Below are 19,927 nucleotides of genomic sequence, written 5' to 3'. Positions count from 1 at the left end.
TCTCTTTCTCTTTCATCCTTCTCCCCACTCTCTTTCTCTCCCTCTCTCTCTCTCTCTCTCTCTCTCTACATCTATCTCTTTCTTCTTTTTTTTTAAAGATCCTTTTCCCCGAACAAAAGGGCACGCGGAATGCAGGTCGAGCGCCGGCTTCGCATTAACGCCGTTTCAACAGGCGTAAAAATGACAAGAAAAAGAGAGAAAGAGAGAATATGTGCATTCAGTCCATTGCCGAGTTGCATTAGCGGTTAAGGCGTTTATTACTGCTTTCAGAGACGATCTCCAATTGCAATTTAAGTGAATTCCTTCGATCTATCAACTTTTATTGTACTTCCGTTCTCTTACAAAACTACCTTTCGCAGAGTAAAGTAATTTACTATTTCATCTATGATAGATAAATAAATTATAATTATTGCTCGTATCGTAATATCTATTAAAACTTTATGAGGGATTTATAAATGAAGAGGAAAAAAAAAAGGTTAATTATCTATCAAATTAATTATTTACTTTCATATAATCATATAATTAAGAGGATTCTTTAAAGGTTGAAAAAGTTGTGTTTATTTCAATATGCCATTTAAAACTTCTTTTTCTCATGTAATAACCACGGATATTGAAAACTCTTAAATGTTGTCATAAAAAAGTTTATTATTATGGATAAAGTATCGTATTCAGTATATTACTTTTTATTTTATAAACGAAGAAAACAAAAAAAAAAAAAATAGCCGAACGCGATTAAAAGATCATTACTATTATTGAAATTGCATGGAAATGAAGACTTTTTCTTTTCTTTTTCTTTTTTTAGAATTTAAAAGATTCGCTTGGGATAAAATTTTCTAAAGGTTAAAGAAAATGTTTAATCTTTGAAAAAAACACAATCGTGATATCACTGGAAGTCTTCCTGATGGCGCGAAGAAAAAAGTGAGCGATTGTTAAAAGTTTACCGGGTTAAATTTTTACACAGAACACGCACACACGCACACCAGTCTTTTTAATATTAATCGCCGTGAAGTTTACGATCTATCAAAGTTTCGAAAGAGCCCCCCGAAGAAAATTGGGTCGCGCGTGGAAGTTGAAACGGCCGTTACCTCGGTTGCATTCATAGCGGAAAGTTCTCTTTATGCTCGCATTAAAACTGATTTAACGCCTTACCGACGAGCTACGTTTTAAACACAAGACCAAGAGGAAGTTTTATAAAGTGCAAATTGAATGTAAGCTTTTAGGCATCGATCCAAGATGCTAACGTAGAAAATCGAAGATGAAATTAAATTTTTTTCTTATTTTTTTTCTCTTTTTTCTTTTTTTTTTTTTGGATTTAATTGAAATTTTTTGTTTCCTTTTAATAACAACACGCGACATTAATGGATTCGCTTTATTCGTGTCTTATTGTTCTTTTTGATATATTTTTTTCCTTTTTTCTTTTTAATGACATTGTTATTTTCTTATGGAATATTATTTCCCCCCCCCCCTTTCCCTCTAATTACATCCACTCGAGAAACATCAATTTTTGCTCGAAAGAGAAACTGATAAATGAACTCGTATGCATCGTAAATTTCACGACATATTATGAGCACCAACGGAAAGTAAGAAGTGTTAACGTGAACTCGTGTCCAAGAGTTTACGATGCGAATCGAATTGTACTGGAGTAGGAAAATTAAGGCCGAGATAGGGTATCATCGTCACGCGGCTAACGACAAAATTGTGACCGTCCATGTTTGATATTTCCGCGGTTGGCGCTTTGACGAACGTGACACAACTTCCTGTCCTATTCTTTCTGTCTATCTCTTGAAGAAGTTACGAGTACTAGGCAGCCGTGGTTATTTATTAACAGCGCATCTCTTCCGTAACCGCCGTTTCTTCGTGGTTCTTGTCTGCGATGAGACGACGTTTCGTGACATCCTCGAACACAACGCTCGTAAACGTAGAACCTAGCGAGAGATGAGGGCAGAGAACCTCATTCTCTGTCTATCTCTTTCTCTTACTTTTCTTCAGAACAACGACGAGAACGTACATACGAATGTACATAGTTCTACGTACGTGCGAATGACCCTGCAATTTTCTTAGCTGACCGACTCTCTCTCTCTCTCTCTCTCTCTCTCTCTCTCTCTCTCTCCCTCTTTCTCTCTCTCCCTCTCTCTTTGTATCTCTCTCTCTATCTCTCTCTTGCTTTCTCTTTCCCTATCTCTTTCTCACACTGTTTCTCTTCACGCTATGAAAATAGAAATGAAACCATCGGCGAAGATTTCAAGATTTTCATTCGAGACGAATTTTTCAAAAGAAATTCCAATTTTGATTTTAATAATCGCATGGAAAGGGACCACTTCGGGGCATTGGATTAACATAAGCTTATTGAGTCTTCTCAAGCGTTCACATAGTATCTAAGCCGGAGGCTGAGTGAATGCCAAGAAGATTCTCCATGAAGAGATGAGGATCGTGCTTGTAAAAGAGAAAAGATGCGTACATAAATATGGTCATAAAAAAGAAAAAGGAAGAAAAAAAGAAAAAGGAAAAGGGAAAAGAAAATCAGTGAACATTAAACGTACACATGTCATTATAAATTCAAAATATGATATTTCAAAATTCTTTCGAGAAAATTAAAAGAAATAAAAAAATAATAATAATAAAGGTAAATGTTATCTCTGTGGTGGAGAACCGATCGATCAGCGTCGAGACATGTATACCTCGAGCACAGCGATATCTTTTTATCTTCCTCTCTCTCTCTCTCTCTCTTTCTCTCTATCTCTCTTTCTTTTTCTTTCTTTCTTTCTTTTTTTATCTTCTTTTTTTTTTTTCAACGAAGTACTTCGCGGACTACCCTCAGGTGTCATAAAGAGCTAAGAGAAACTGAAAGCCGCGGAGAAGCGTGAAAGGCTTGGACTACCGTCGTCGGTCGTTTTAAAGAAAAAGAAACAAAAAGGATAAGAAAATGTTGCTGGTAGAGAGATGCATGAATCGAAATAATAAAAGCAACCTAGCCGGTGCACAAAATCGATGCTATTTTATCTTCCAACGAGGCAAAACCGGCACGATGAATATCGTTACGATAAAGAGAAAAAGGGAGGGACAGAGAGACAGAGAGAGAGAGAAAGAGAGAGAGAGAGTTAATGATATATAGAAAAATGTCGAAACGATTAAAGAGAGAGAGAGAGAGAGAGAGAGAGAGAGAGAGAGAGAGAGAGAGAGAGAGAGAGAGAGAGAGAGACAGAGACAGAGAGACAGAGAAAGAGAAAGAGATAGAGAGAGAAAGAAAAAAAAAAGAAAAATATGGTAGCCCGAGGGTGATTTTCTTCGATCTTGAGGATTTGTCGATTTCTTCTTCTTCTACTTCTTCTTCTTCTTCTTCTTTTCTTTTTTCTACTTCTTCTTTTTTCCTTTTACTTCTTCTTCTTCTTCTTCTTTTACTACAACTTCGTGGTATCGAGCCGACGTAGATTAAGCCGAGCGTGCTTCCCATATTAATAAACTAGTTTTTGTCGCCGATGCTCTCTCCTTTTCTCTCTACATCGATAGTTTGCTTATTACCATAGACGATGCGGGCCAAGAAAGTCGCGAGACTCGTTGCCACGAGAGTGTGCATGAAGAGAAGAAAAGAAAAAAAGGAAGGAACAAAATGGATGAAAACAAGAAAAAAAGAAAAGAAAAGAAAAAGTAAGAAGACTAAGAAGAACGAACTAATTAGATGCCATCGAGGTCAGCAAGGTTAAGGGACCCCCCCATACCCCCCTTCCCTTCATCCCTTCCCTTTATCTTTTTATCTCATCGTTTTCTTCTAATTCCATGCGGTATTCTTGCTGTCATCGAAACGTAAAAACACGATGATAAGTCGTCGCGATTATTATTAATCACGGTGATTAAACTATTTTCCCTTGAAGGCGAGGAAACGAAGTAAGAGAAAGAGAAAGAGAAAGAGAAAGAGAGAATCTGTGAAGGAGGAAAGAAACTCTTGGTGAAGAGAGAATCGTGACCTGCGGCCAGTAATCCTCCTTCCCTCCTTATCCCTCTAACTCCCTTCCTTCTTCTTTTTCCCCACATCATCTACTCCCTCTCCGCGGTAGTAATGTTAGTAGTGAAGAGAAGGAGAAGACGATTATGGTTTCGAAGGCAGCGCGCTGATTAAATTGCGCGCACACAAGTACTTACTCGTCTCTTGAATACACACATACATGTATGTAAGTTTGCTGTGCATATATGTATGTCAACTAAAATAGAGAAAAGTGGACGATTAACATATTCTCAGTAAGATAAGTCAATAACTTCGGTAACGAATTGTTATAGCTATTTCAGAAACAAATTAATTGATCGTGGTATCATAATTTGTTTCTTCGTTACAAAAATTGTCGTAAAAATCAATGTTAATTCCGCTTCTCCGAGCTTATTAATAATGCTATTCTTCTTTCTTTTTTTTTTTTTCTTCTTTTCTTTCTTTTTTTATATTTCATCTTGTTATTTCTTAAATACCATACATAATAAGCTGATTAGATGATTACCTTTAAAGGCCATTAAAAATTTCGATAAAATTTCCAAAAATAACGCTTACCGAGAGAGAAGATACTTATCTTAAACCTATAATCTTTTGTCATTATTTTTCTCAGAACGTTTAATAGCGTGAAAGGGAACATATTATCGTGACACCAAACGAGATCGTGCACGATACCGATCTTTCGCGATCTTCCTCGAGCTCTTGAATGCGAGGCTTGAAAGCTAAGTGTATCGCATAACCTCGGTAGAATGAGAGAAACGAAAAAGAAAAAGAGAAGAGTCCAGACGACGATGCAAGAAAACGAGGTCGTTTCTCGTTTGGATAAAAGAAGAGAGAAAGAGTAAGAGAGAGAGGAGAGGGAGGGGGAGGGGGAGAGATAAAGAGAGATTCCGTAGAGGAGAGTCTGAGAGACTCTCTTGAAAATATGCAAATAGCCAGATACACACCTCTGATACACGCACAGCAAATACGGCAAGTTCAAAGAGTACCCTTTCGTGGAAGCTATTAGAAAAATTTCGAAAGGTTCGGTCAACAGGCATAAGCGAGATATACGATTTGTTTGTCTTTCTTCTTATTGGTGAAGCTTACCACCCTCTTCAGCATTTCTCTCTCTCTCTCTCTCTCTCTCTCTCTCTCTCTCTCTTTTTCTTTTTCCTTTCTTCTTTTTTGCAGCTTTATCTCTTTTAAAAACCTTTTCACGGGTAAAATCGAATTAACGATCTTCGAAAAAGCATATTATTATGCACAACGTGTTCTCGAACACTACGTTCTTGCACATAATACGATTGGTATCTTACGTGCCACGCTTATGTATGTATTCTAAGCAAGATTTTTTTCTTCGATGAGCTGGCGCCGCTCATGCAAGCGAATTTTCGCACCTTGCAAACGAATGAGAGAGAAGGATATAAGGGAAAGACAGAGAAGGGGTAAACAAATTTGATTATCACCGAAATTCTGTAGCTCCGATCTAAAAGTTTTTTATAAAAACCAAAATATCTAAGGAAAAAGAGAGAGAGAGAAAAAAAAAGAGGATTACGTGTGTGTGTGTATATATATATATATATATATATATATATATATATATATATATTGGATGTAGAAAAGAAAATATATTTGTTATAATATTATGGATAAATTTTTTCAATAATTAATATAATTAGTTCCATTAATATTTTAGCTAAAATTGTTCATATTGATTACGTTAATATAATTATATTAAAAATAAGGAAGGATAGAGAACTTTTGTTTCGTTTCAAAATAATTACATATTTAACAATGAAAGAAAGAGAGAGAGAGAGAGAGAGAAAGAGAGAGGAGAGAGAGAGAGAAAGAGAGAGAGAACAAGAAACGTATGGCAAGTTTAGAAGAAAGGAGACCGCCGACATGCTGGAACACGTTCGTACCGGAATAAAAAGAGGATAATATAATACGAGAGTATTTCCAACGAGAAGAGTATCCTGAAATTGCTAGAGTAGGCAGATAGGAGTACTGCGAGAACAGACCAAGTTCAAGACGGTTATCAACAAATGGAAAGTGGCTATACGTAGACTCGTCGTTCCTCGTCATCGTTCTTCTTTCTTCTTGTCATCTTGAATGTACTTTAAAATACTTAAGTAAATACGAAAGAAAGCGTTAATCGTTCTTGAAGATAAATATATCTTAGCAATTATTCCGTCTTCAGGAAAATTTTTTCTTTCTGAGAGAAAATTTACTGAAGAATTTGCAAATTACATTCACTGTAGATTTAGATTTAGATAATCAAGATAAGATTCGTTAAATCGATTTAAATTTCTCGACTTACTGCAGGATGATCTCGTTTTCAAATGGAATAGTTAATTTTTTATTTTTTTATCGTTATCCTTTCTTCTCTATTTTTTTTTCTTTTTTTTTTTTTTCTTTTTTATCTTTTTTATCTTTCAAAATAAATTTTAATTGCATTCACGATCAAACGCGTAGAAAAAAATTATAATACGATTAGATGCGAACATTTCTTTGTTAAATATGTTTTTGAAATATTCAATGTAATTTCAGCTCAATGGGCAATCGTCTATTAATTCATCTAGTAATAACACTCGGAAAGTTTATTACGAGTTGTCGTTATTTTTATGAATTTTCCCGTTACTCCTTGACAAACTAATTACCGCTAGAAATAATGTCGAGACAGGCTTTTCCATTTTGTTGTCTCGCTCATTTGCATTTTACGAGGCACTGGAGAAAGAAATGCGAATTTTACTGTATTTATCAGTTTCTTTGCTTGTACCTCTACTTCGTAAAATGCACTCTTTCGTATATTTTTCGAAAGATAGGAAAGAGAAAGAAAAAGAGAAAGAGAGAGAGAGAAAGAGAGAGAGAGAGAGAATGTCGTTTTCGCTCGTCTTTCTCGTAAATTCTTATCGTCGTTGTCTTCCCTCGCAAATTCATTCGCAATCGTCTACTAAGAAAGAAAAGAAAAAGAAAAAGAAAAAGAAAGAGGAAAAGAAAAAGAAAGAGAAAAAGAAAAAGATTTTTACACTCAAACGAAAGAGCCAAGACGATCTGTTACACCTTGCCGAGAGACCAACTAAGTAGATCCTTTGCTACGAAGCTCAGCTTCTTCGTTCGATTAGAGAACGGATGTATGTACATCGGAAATGCATTAGCGAGTTAAAAGAGGGACCTACGTCCTCCTCGTTCGCGCTTCTCAAACTTTTCTTTATTTTCTTTACTCGATTTCTTTCCTTTACTCGTGTCTTCGAAGGACAAACTTTACTAGTTAAGAATGATCGATCCTTTACAAGCTATGATTTCTTGTCGTTAATATAAGAATTAAATGATTTTATATGAAATTAGATTTATAATAGAAAAATAATAGAAATGATCTATCATTAACATTTTAATTTATTTCATTATAATTTTCATAAAAGTTTATATATATATATATATATTATTTAATAACAATATAGGAAATATTTTCGATTATATAGCCTTTTGAAGTGAACAATGAACAACTATAAAAGGGGAGATGTATAACGAGACGTGACAGACAAGAAGATTTTTCTCCTTTCTCTGAGCATCTAGTACTCGAGTCATAGGCACGAATGACATCGAGTGCATCACTGTCTTCTTGTCTTGTAACACGTAACGTGTCATTACCGATCACCTTGGGCAGCCTGACGTAATCGTCGATGACAGCCGGCGAGCGTGTGCTATAGTCAGTAGAGCGTATAGTCTTCCTCCTTTCCTTCTTGCTCGTTACTTTTTTTTTCCCCTCCCCGTCAATCTATTTGTTCCTATCCACTTTCTTCTCTACAGGTATACAGGTAGGTGATCATCATCATCAAGAAGAAGAAGAAGAAGAAAAAGAAGAAGAATAAAAAGAAAAGAAAAAGAAAATCGATCGATCCAATTAATTTCGACTAGTGAAACGTAACGATCGAGAAGTCATCATCGGAGTTACATCAAGAGCGAAACAAATTTCAAAATGGTTGAAAAGTTCTTCTCAATGGGAGACCATCGATCATACGATGAGAACTTCTTTTTTTTTTTTTTTTTCAAATAAGTTAGGTCAAAGAATTCCTTACTTTATCAATTTGATACTCTCTCGAAAATAAAGATTTTCTTTCTTCGGCAAGAAATGAGAAAGATAGATAGATAGATAGAGAGAGAGAGAGAGAGAGAGAGAGAGGAGAGATAAAAAAGGCCTTTCTGTACAATCGTAAAGAACAGACTATGTCGAACGGCCTTTTCTCTTCTTCGAAGTAGTTCGTCTCAGGTCGGCGAGATACAGTCCGAGTGTTTCACCTTAAAATTAGCGGAAACGAAGTCGTAAAAACGGTAAACTTAACCCGGGCTCTGCTTGTTCCTTTTCTTTTCTTCTCTCCACCTCTTCCTTTTCCTCTTCATACCAAGACGAGTAAATTGTCGCGTCTATGGTGAACTTGGAATTTTATGGAAAGGAAGCGTTTAACGACACAACCGACATGCTGACTGAGGTTAACGGTCTTTATTATCCTAAGTACTGACTTGACTATAGCAAGAAAGGAAATTATATTCGTGGCGCTATCCACCAACCTTTTCTATTCTTACTTTAGATTATCAACGTTAAGAAGAAATCGAGCTAAAACATTTGTCACTATCTCATATTTCTCGAGATTTTTTTCTTTCTCTTTTCCTTTTTCTTTTTTTTTTTTTTTCTTTTTCTTTTAGGCCGAGGAAACGTCATTCGACAAAAAAAGAAAATCTCCATCAAAGTGAGATTTAGATACTCGGAACAGGTCACGATTCTGATTCTAGTCACGATTTGATCTCTCGAGCTCGTACAAACGATAATACGTGCAATTTGTCTTCATCTTTCCATCGACGTTAGATATATCGGCGATTTCTTCCTTCTTGCCGTTTGGCTTGTTCTAATTTTACATGGTTTGAAAAGCACAAAGTGGATATTATATGATGGTCGATACGTAATTAGATACGTATGTAAAAAGAAATCGTTTGATCGTTTATAATAAGTTGATCTTGAGTAACGATGTCATATTTCATCATTTTTCCTTTTTTTCTATTCTTTTCTTTTTTTTTTCTTTCTTTCTTTATTTTGTTTTTTTTTTTTATCGAAATTAGATACACAGTAGCATTAGTTTTTTCTACTTCTGATTTTAGATTGATGGAAACCGGAAGGTAGTCATTTTAAAGATAGTCATGTAATGGTCGATAAGCAATTTCATCTTTAAATTCGATTCGATATGAAACGAAAAAGAATCGTTCGTCCGTTTAAACTAATCCTCGTGACGAAGATCAGCCGACATTCGAATCGATCTTCCACGCGGATTACTCACGCCTTAATCTCTTTGAATTTTGCGAGGAGAACGAAACTTCAAGGCCATAAAATTAACTACACTCCTTCCTACGCGTGCCCGGGCTCTTCATAATGTCAGCTTTTTCGAATTACGCGCGAGCAAGGCGGCAAAAACGAACGTTGTATACGTCGAATGATACGCTCTGCTAGGACAAAAACGATGCCGCGCATTTGTCCAGAGTATGCGTGCCTTTCATGTTCGTGAACGTTCCTACAAGACGAGAGAGAGAGAGAGAGAGAGAGAGAAAAAGAAAGTAATCTTCGAGTGAGTTATACATATGTACATACCTTTTCGTACGACTATAAAAATAAAATTATCAAGACAGTATACGTATCAGTTTTATTAAAAAAAAAAAAAGGGGGGGAAAAATCTTTCTCGTACTCGTTTAGAAAAGAAAAAAAAATATATATGTATATATTCATAGAATACCTCTACTTTTTCTACTTTTTCTATATAAATTAAAACAAAATAAAAGATAATAAAAATATTAGCAAAGGGAGGATCTAGTTTATCATTCTACGAAAGCATATATTTATACAATAATTAATAGGTTTTAACATATGATATATTCAATATCGATCGGTACAGTATCATTCCGGTACCGTAAATTAAAATGCAAGATGCGAGATTAGAAGTATAATTATCGATTACAATAATAAAACCATTTCTTATTATTATTAGTAGACGGGAAGAGGGAGAAAGAAAGAGAGAAAGAGAGAGAGAGAGAGAGAGAGAGAGAGAGAGAAGGAAGAGAAGAGAGAAAACACTTGAAGAGAGTTACCGACGTAAGAGAAAAAGTCTCCAAAAAAATGAGAGCATGGCACGAATCGATTCGTGCATGGATCGATACGGATTCAATAACTCTCTTCTTCAGTGTTCCGGGCAAGCCTTAGTTCCAAGGTATTCCGGTTAAACGTGCGTGGCAACCGATATTTACCCATCTCATTATCGGTAGAATTTATGTTACGATCTCTCTCGCGGTCTCCACGAGAGAGATTTTTCCTGCGATCTCTCTCTTACTTTCTCTCTCTCTCTCTCTCTCTCTCTCTCGAAGTATCGCTATTAGAGAGGCGGCTATCGCGTTCGCCAATTATGAGAATCATTCTCCGACGGACTACTACCAGATTCGTAATCTCCCAAGGGAATAAATAAATGCTACTATCCGACCCTTTCCCACTGGCCACCACCACACCACAATTCTCGCGAATAAATAAATGGCCGGGCAATGCACGAAAGGATTTACATCTCGTTCCAGTTTCCTTGTCCCTTTTTTTCTTTTTCATTCTATCTTACCGTTTCCCTTCCTCTTTCTCTTTCTCTTTCTTTTGCTTCTATTTTTTTGTTTTTGTTTTTTTTTTTGGTCGAACGAACGCATTAATCGGTATACAATTTATACTCATTACGCGTTTGATAAATCAATTTATTTGTTGGAAGCACGCACGATCTGAGGGTGCACCGGTAACCTTGAAAAAAAAACGACGACGACAACGGCGACGACGACGACGACGACGACGACCTTCGAAGAACTACGATCTTTTCTCGATTTTTATATTTCATCGAGAGCTGCTTCGAAAAGATATTCGAGTAGGATAAGGTATTCAAGTGATCAAGACGACGAGATGATGATAAGATCGTGGTTAAAAATTCAAGATCATGGTCGAACTCGTAAAAACGAGATTATGCACTTTTCTAATTGTATGAGACTCATTCATAAAAGTAAAAGTATAACTTACTTACGTACTGTGTTTAAAGGCAGACTATAGAGTAATATCGCTGATAGATCTCGTGTCTTACTCATCCTCCTTCCCCTCTCGAATTCACTTTTTGCCCTTTGCAAAATCGATCGAGAACGTCAGCCAGTGCCAACGAGGAATTCTCTCTGCGGTTGGCAGCCTCGCCGGTGTTCTTGCTTGATCGCGTTATGCTAGAGATCGATCGGTGAATCGATCGATCGATCCATCGATACCCATCGATCGAACGATCGATCCTTCGTGACACGCTGCGTCTTCGTCTGGAAAAAAAAAGTGATCGAGCGAATCCGATTCAAGTGCCCTCTTTTCCGTTTCGTTTTATCGATGAAAGAAATTCGCTCGCGATCGAATAAGAAGGGAGAAAAGAATGAATAAGAAACATGATCTTTATCTTTAGGGTCGTTGATCCGATAGGAAGAAATGGAGAAGTAAAATGAAGCGTTGAAAGATGATGCACGCGTCCGATGATAAGTAGTTATTATCGATGATTGATCGTTTGTTTAGTCAGTTGATAATTGCCATCAAATTGACATAACGGAAACGACGATTTCACGATCTTATTGCAATGTTTTCTTATCGTTCTTTTTACCGGTTCCGCCGAGTCATTGGTAAATAAATCATGCCGATTACTTATCAAGCATTCTAATAATTAGGTCGCGATTAGTATGAAAAATTTTTTATCTTACGATTTTGTCATTCCTTTTTTTACCATTCATAAAAAATCTTTAGATATTTATTTTTCTATAAAATAAATAAATAAATAAATTAATTAATTAATTTATGTTATAAAAATAAATTAATAGATACTTGTAAAAAATCGAATACTCGCTGAACAATTGGAACAAACTCGAGTATCTTCGTGATACGTTTTTCAATAACTTTGTAATAAATAAAAAAAGAGAAAGAGAAAGAGAGAGAGATGAAAAATCGATCAGTGGAGTCGATAAATAGTAAAAACGATCGTCTCAACACGCTCGAGGCATTGGGATGCTGAAAGCAGGATAAACCGGCGTACGAAGACGAGTCCAGCTCTTCTTTTCATCTTTCTCTCTTTCTCTTTCTCTCTCTCTCTTGAGCATGATGCCGACTATAAAGTTCTGCGGAGCAAACTTACATATATTATTAGCCCAGCGAGAGAAGGCCGTATAAACGCGTCCGAGGGTGACGTCTTGACATTTCTGTGCTCAAGGCATACATGAACTCTGTACTTTAATGGGCTCTGTTTTCTCTCTCTCTCTCTCTCTCTCTCTCTCTCTTTCTCTCTCTTTCTCTTCCTCTTCCTCTTTCTCTCTGTCTTTCTCTCTGTCTTTCTCTCTCTATATCTTTGTCCTTTTCTTTCTTTTCACTTGGAATTTTACCTACACCTTTTTGCCCTTTTCGCTTTTTTCTTTCGATATATATATTTCTCTCTCTCTCTCTCTCTCTCTCTCTCTCTCTCTCTCTTTTCTTTCTTTCTTTTTGCTTGTTTCATATACACCCACAAATGCACAGACACACAAACGCACACAAGTAACGATCTTCCATGCAAATGACACTGACCGTCAGTAAGGTTGTTATCCTCCAATTAATCGGGCACCGCCGTGTAAGCCGTCGATCGACTCACCCTTCTTCGATATATCAAGAGGTGCGAGGTTCTATCGTTGCAACTTTCCTATCATAATGATTCCAGTGTATTAATCTCAATGGTTATTGTCGAACGTGTACCGCCATGGAATTCAATTAAGAACGGACGTTGCACGCAAAATTGCAATACAAGGTTTCTTTCTTCGATAAAAATTTATACATATATACATATATATATATATATATATATATATATATATATATATATATATGCATGAGCTTAAGTCATAATTTTTCATCATCCTTGAATTCGTTTAGCTTTGAATGAAACGTTTAAATATTAAACCAGGCCTCTCGAATATTTCAGTGAAAGAAAATAATCATCTTCATGGTGAATTCGAAAGATAAGGTCTTTCTCTTTCTCTCACTCTCTCATTGAGTTTTTTGCGTCTCTGAGAGACGTCAGTCACATCAGAGATCGGATTACGAGGCAGGAGGACTAGGGATAAAAGGTGATAAAGGGAAAGAAGAGCGTAACTCCGCCAGACTTGCTAGTAAAACCTATTTGCGGTGTAAGAAGAGAGCTGGTAGCGGGAATGTGAGATCCTTGCTAAGTCTCTCTCTCTCTCTCTCTCTCTCTCTCTCTCTCTCTTTCTCTTTCTCTCTCTCTCTCTCTCTCCGCTGATCTCCGATCTCTCCTATTCGCTATTGGCAAGAAGTCACGTCCCATCGGGACCAGAAATAACGTCGTGACTCGGGCGAAGGTCATGCGAAGACCGTCACGATTCTACCGTGAGTATCGTCGTCATAAAGAGTAGTGTACCTACATAGGAGGATTCTCTCTCTCTCTCTCTCTTTTCATTTTTCCCTTTCTTTGTTTCTTCCTTTCTTTCTTCCTCTCACGTGAAAATTACCATGATCATCGAACTCACGTGTATACGAGTAAGTAGGAACGCGTAATACTCCTTGAAACCATCTCGAAACTTTAGTAGCGAACAGTATGAGCTTATCCAGGAAGTAGGAATAGAATATTAGCAAGCTTTGTAAATCAAAGGATAAGAGGAGATACTGCAAAAGGAAGTCCTTTTGGTGTTGGTGCAACTTCTTCTTCTTCTTCTTCTTCCTCCTCCTTTTTTCTTTCTTCGCTTTTTTTTCCTTTTTTTCTTTTTTTACGATTATACCACGATGTTATCCGTTTGAAATATCCTTTAACGAAGTTATAACTTCCATTGTGCGACGAATATGGAACGGATTAAATGTAAAATCGAAATTATATGGCCTTCCTTCGAAGGCTATTATAGAACAAAGAGCTGGCAACTATTTGATAGTGTACCATTATAATTGAACCATATCGTCGAAACTCCATATTCATATTTTAATTATTTTTATTTAATTCGTTCGTTCGTTCGTCAAGTAAAAATAATTGATTAATTTATACAAAAGCAATTTGACTTGTCAATTAGAACAAAGCAAAAAGGTTAAAATCTTTTTTCGGTGGTAGATATCTATTAAGAGAAAGAAACAAAAAAAAAAAAAAGAAGAAAAAGAAAAGAAAAAAAAATAACATATATAACCTTAAAAGTTTATTCCAATGATTTAAATTCCAAGATAATTTGTATTCAAGATCATTAAATGATCACAGCCAGATACACTCACCTATATTACTACAATGATCGAGTCTCGGTTATGCTCTACTCGACCCGATACTTGCCAAGGGAATGGGACAAGCCGATAATTTAGTGGTTTTGTTACTTCTCGAGGTTACCAGCCGTGGTCGTTACATTTTACATGCATTAAAACTCTTACGTCAAATATCGGTGGCCTCTAGGAATTTCGAGGTCGGTATTTCTCGCTCAGCAGTCTCTCTATCCTCGCCAATTTTGCCTCGTTTCGGCTTCCTTTCTTTGCTTTTCTCTCTCTCGCTCTCTCGCTCTCTCTCTCTCTCTCTCTCTCTCTCTTTCTCTCTCTCTCTCTCTCTCATACTTTCTGTATTTCATCGTAACCTTTTCAGTGAGCAAGGAACAGCGTTCTTGGAAATACGATTTACTGGTTTCATCTAAAAAAAAAAAAGAAGGATCATTCGAAATTTCTACTTCCTCCTCTCTCATTCTCATTTTCATTGTTCTTACAATCATCGTCATAAGACTAATGTTAAACGAAGATTGAACGAAGGCCATACTTTTGTTACTTTATGGGATTTCTAATTGATTCGAAAGAACTATTATATAGGATAATAAAAGAAAATCTCTTAAGGTGAGGTCAATAAAACGAATCATTTCGTTTTCACAATGATTCGAAGTAAAATGAATGATACATATACCGGTGACGGTAATTTCTTTTTTTTTTTTTTTTTTTGTTTTTCTTTTTGATTTCTTTTCTCTTTTTACCGTAGGGCAGATGTAAGTTCACAGAAGAGTTTACGAAGGTCTTTTAGATAGGACGATTCGACGTAATCGAGTTATAATGATGGGGGCGTGGTTCAAATCTTTCATCTGACTTTTTCGATAGGAAATACGGAAATTTTACGTTGATCTTTCGATCTCACAAAAGCGCCTCGATTTCATGGTTTCTCATGGCGCTTGGTTAAACCATAAATGAAAAAGAAAAAAAAATGATAAAAAGAATAAAAAATAAAAGATAAAAGAAAGACTATCGGTAGATACGATAGAAGTAGTTTACTCAACATCGTAAATCCATAAGCTCTTAAACGATGGATAGTTATTATCTCTATTTGATCTCTCTTATTGTACCTCTCTACTATGGACGAACGATCCTTATTAATTGATTTCATCATGAAGTGTAATTAATCGTTCAATGACTTTGATAATGAGTCGATGGCTAATGAACGATCGGTCCGAAGTATATTTCTTTTAAAAATAGTTATTCAATTTCATTTTAATCACCCAATACGATTACAAATCATGTTAATCTATTCATTGTCCGATCAGAAAAATGACATTTAATTGATAACCCTTACAGTGTGATCATTTTAATATGACTTCCTATATAGAAAATATTTTGTAGCAATTTTCTTTATAATTTATGTACCACATTATGTCACGTTGAAGAGCTGTATTACCATCGATAAGAACCAATATTAAATCCATTTAGATATTAATGTACCTAAACGAAAAAAAAAGAAGAAGAAGAAGAAGAAAAGAATTTCAAATTGATTATCCAATATCTTCGTTCTTCGTAATAAAATAATAATGATAATGATTGGATCGACAAAACGATTTATCGATTTTACCAACATAAATATTCATCAGAACACATTAGAAACATCGTTGCCGATGTTATCAAAAAGAAAACAACTTAGGCTTTGGTTAGCCAGCGATCAGTGATGCCTGACTATCTGTTAAGATTGAATGCAATCGGTATTGTTTCTACCGTAGACTTATACCCATACATGTATATTTTCTCAACATATATCTCTCCCACGCATGTAATACAACGCATTTCGCAGCAGGAACTTCTCTCCCTCGGACGCCCTCCCTCAGGCTGTCTCAGTAGTAAAGAGACGAGTAAGATTTCTTATTCCTCTTATTTTCTTTCTCCTATAAACTCAAGAGTACACGCAAATTCTAGCTATCTCTTGAAGGAAAAACCAGTTTCGCGAGAAGTCACTCCCAATCAAAACCGGACGTTTCCGCTTCGATGATTTTCTCATTTCTTCGTGAATTTCGATCGAAGGATCTATCGATACGAAAATCAAATGTTCTCGGAACTATGTTATTTACGTCATATAATTTTTCACACATGCATATAATCGTAAAAAAGAGAATGGAACGACTTCTCCCAGCAACTCTTTGAAATTCATTTCCGTTCGTCCGCTTAAGAAGCATATAGACGATTACCATGACAATTAGGATAAAGTGTAATTTTCATTTACACGCTAGATAGAGATAAGTGAAACGTTGAAGTAACCAAAGGAGAATGAAAATGGTAAAGTGGTCTACGTGGGAAAGTAGTTCTTTAAAAAGATTTATCGTTCTTCATGGACTCCGAGTGTCCCCTCGTTCTTTGCGCAGTAAATATAATGACTACATTTTAATGGAAGAGCATAAGTACGTGGCAACTAGTATTAGTATTAGTATTAGCAGTAGTAATGGTACTACCAGTATTAGTAATAGTGACGATGACGATATTACTACTACTACTATTACTACTACTACTACTACTACTACTTCTACTATTACTACTACTATCACTATTACTACTACTAGTACTACTACTAGTAGTAGTAGTAGTGGTAATAGTAATAATCTTATTACGTAACGTAATAAAACGTCATAAGTAGGGACGTAGTTTTTCTTCGCATTAGTTGCAATTCCTGTGAACGACTCTAAGCCAATGCTCTCTCTTTCTTTCTTTCTCTCTCTCTCTCTCTCTCTCTCCCTCTCTCTCTGATTCCTTCTCTTTCTCTCTTTCTCAAGAGGAAGCTTGTTTAGTACACGATCACTTCTTGTATATATGTAAAAACGTTCTTAGTCGGTTGGCTAGAGTCACCGGCTTACTGGAGAGTATCAGAGAGGGTCACGATGAGTGCTCTCGAGGGCCTCGTAGTAATCTTTATTCGCCGATCGTCGGCTTACCAATAGAGAGCTTTTGCCATAGAGGCATACTGAGAAGAGACCATAAAAGTATGTTCTAAGGAGACGTCCGAGATTTTTGTGATACAAGTTTCTTCCTTGTTCCATTTTTGTCGATTTATGTGTGACCAGTTTCTTTTCTTTTTTGTCCCTTTTTTCTTTTTCTCTTTTTCTTTTTTTTCTGTTCTTTTCTTTTTTCTCTTCTTTATTTTTATAAGAAATAATCTTTCTTCATCATTCATAAATAGTTTAGCTATTCATCATTATGTCAATTAATAGTCTTATTTATCATCGCGATAAGAGTTGTTTCCTTTCTTCTTGTGGGAATTCAATTTGTAAGGTGAAATCGTAAGGTCACGAATACTTTCTATTTCTCTCTCTCTCTCTCTCTCTCTCTCTCTCTCTCTCGATATTTCCTTTCGATTGCAAGGAACGTGAATCGTCTTGGCAAGATTACATCGCAAATAATCCTATCCATTCTTGGATCGATCGAAGCTAACGCGGACCCTCGAAGGATAGGGGTCGAATCTATAAGAGAAAAAGAGATAGGGTGGGAAACAATTCTTCTCTCCGATGTTGTGCAAGCAACCGTCTACTTCCGCTTAGTACTATACTATGCTCGTTCTTATAGCTCTTTGTACTTTACTTTCATGCGTTCACTCGTATTACTACTACTACTACTACTACTATTACTACTCTGAAAAGAAGCTTGCGAAAGCTTCTTCGTTACTTAACGAGTGTCGACGTTTTTCGCATAAGTCATCGTCTTTAGAACATTGAAATTACCTAGTAAGAATATACGGCTACGTTTAATCGAATTACCTATTATATTCTATATAGGGAGTAACATGTAAAAAAAAAAAAGTATTGATCGGCTTAACGTCGATTACTTTGATCGTGAGAACTCGAGAACTTCCTCTTTTTTACTTATGAAAGAAGAGAAAAAGTAGAGAATGAGAGGAGGATGATAGCGAAGCAGCCCTGATGCTTTCGAACGAGCTCGCACCCCACAAGATAGGTTGCGATGAACGGCCAAGCATATCCCCATCGATTAATCACCCCGAAGATCATCGAACGCACGTTTTATCGAGTAAGATGACGATAGATTCTCGCCATGGGCGGTATAACGGCAGCTACCGAGCCAAAGATCGGCCTTCCCGAGCAACACAGGAAACGACTGCATCCTTGCTCTTACTAAGCTATGGTACGCCAAGCTATTATGACTTGGGGATAAGAAAATAATTAGCGATGCATAAATCCGCTAATCGGCTGTCCTTCGACCAACCGGAACGAACGAAGTCTTCTTTTGAAGAAACTACTCGCGTTTTGTTTAACTGCCATTCAACCAGGAAATGACTTGACCACGAACGCGAGACTCCTTTCTTTCCTTTGATCACGATCCTTGGTTATTATCGCTCCCCTCTCCCACTCATCTCCTAATCGTTCATCTTAATTGATTTTACGTGTTGCTATCATCGACAAAATCTAGATTTAAATTATTACGATATTAATCTTTTTAATTTTTGTATCGGGAATATACGATTAAAATTAAGAAACAATTTGATGGCCTCGGGGACTAATTTTCATTCCCAAAATCAGGTTTTTTTTATTTCAGTGGTACCGTTCGAATATTTTTAGGAAGAAGAAATAGAAAAGTAAAAAAGAAAATATGTAGAGGAGTTTGTGAAGCAATAGCTTCGAGCCTTCTCGAACAAATGGAATGTATTATTCACCGTCCGGCAAGACTAAACTAAAGGCGCGATACGGTCCGGCGAGTCGCACTAAGCCGACCGACTTGCATCGATCTTCTTCGACGAACAATAAATCACTAGGTTGCCTGTATGCGATAATTTCACGGCGGCGCTTACCTTGGAGTAATAACAGCGTAGAAAAAAGAATATAAGAGATAAATAACAAGACAGGTAAACAAATTTTTCGAATTTTTACTTTAAGTAAATTTGAATATTAGAAAAACCAATAATATTTAACTACTATTATTCTATATAAGCCATTTATAAATAATTATATTGTGTATAGTATTAATTACGGCTATTTCTTTTTTTAATTGAATTTAAATGATACATATTCAACAAGAAACGACGACGTCTCCGGTTCGAAACTGGAATCATTAAAATGACTTCAAGTTTTTGTTAAAAACGTAAAATTCATTCTTTCTGGATGGTATTTGAAAACTGAGCGCATGAATGATCAGGATTATTTTGAAAATTGCGGAACGAATTTAAAAGTATCCTAGTCATTCATCGTTGACCAACTTTGACTCCTTTTTTATTATTATTCTCTCTTTTTTTTTTTTTCTTTTTTTTTTTTTAATTATAATGGAGTTTCTCAGCTTGTCACGCTAGAACCCAAGCGTGATCGATATTAAGAGCGACAGGTGCCCCTCCTTCGAAAGCTTTCGTGTTCCCGCGCTATTAGGATCGCGCGCGACGAGTGTGCACGGGACTTGAACGTGTAGCTCGTATCTAACTACGTGCACGCTCTTACATTGGCTCGTAACTTACGTACCGGGAGAGACAGCGATGAATCCTCGCTGAACTCGCACGCTTCCACTCTTATTCCGCGTGCTGTCACGAGCAAGCGCATCATTAGACCATCCGGCATTACAAATGACGTCGAAGGGACTCGATGTGTTCTGTGTCTTCCTTTATTCTACTCTGTTGATGTCATGTAACACACACACACACACAAATA

The sequence above is a fragment of the Vespa crabro genome, chromosome 19 (genome assembly GCF_910589235.1).
Source record: "Vespa crabro chromosome 19, iyVesCrab1.2, whole genome shotgun sequence".
NCBI lineage: Eukaryota > Metazoa > Arthropoda > Insecta > Hymenoptera > Vespidae > Vespa > Vespa crabro.
Note: the sequence above shows the minus strand (reverse complement) of the source record.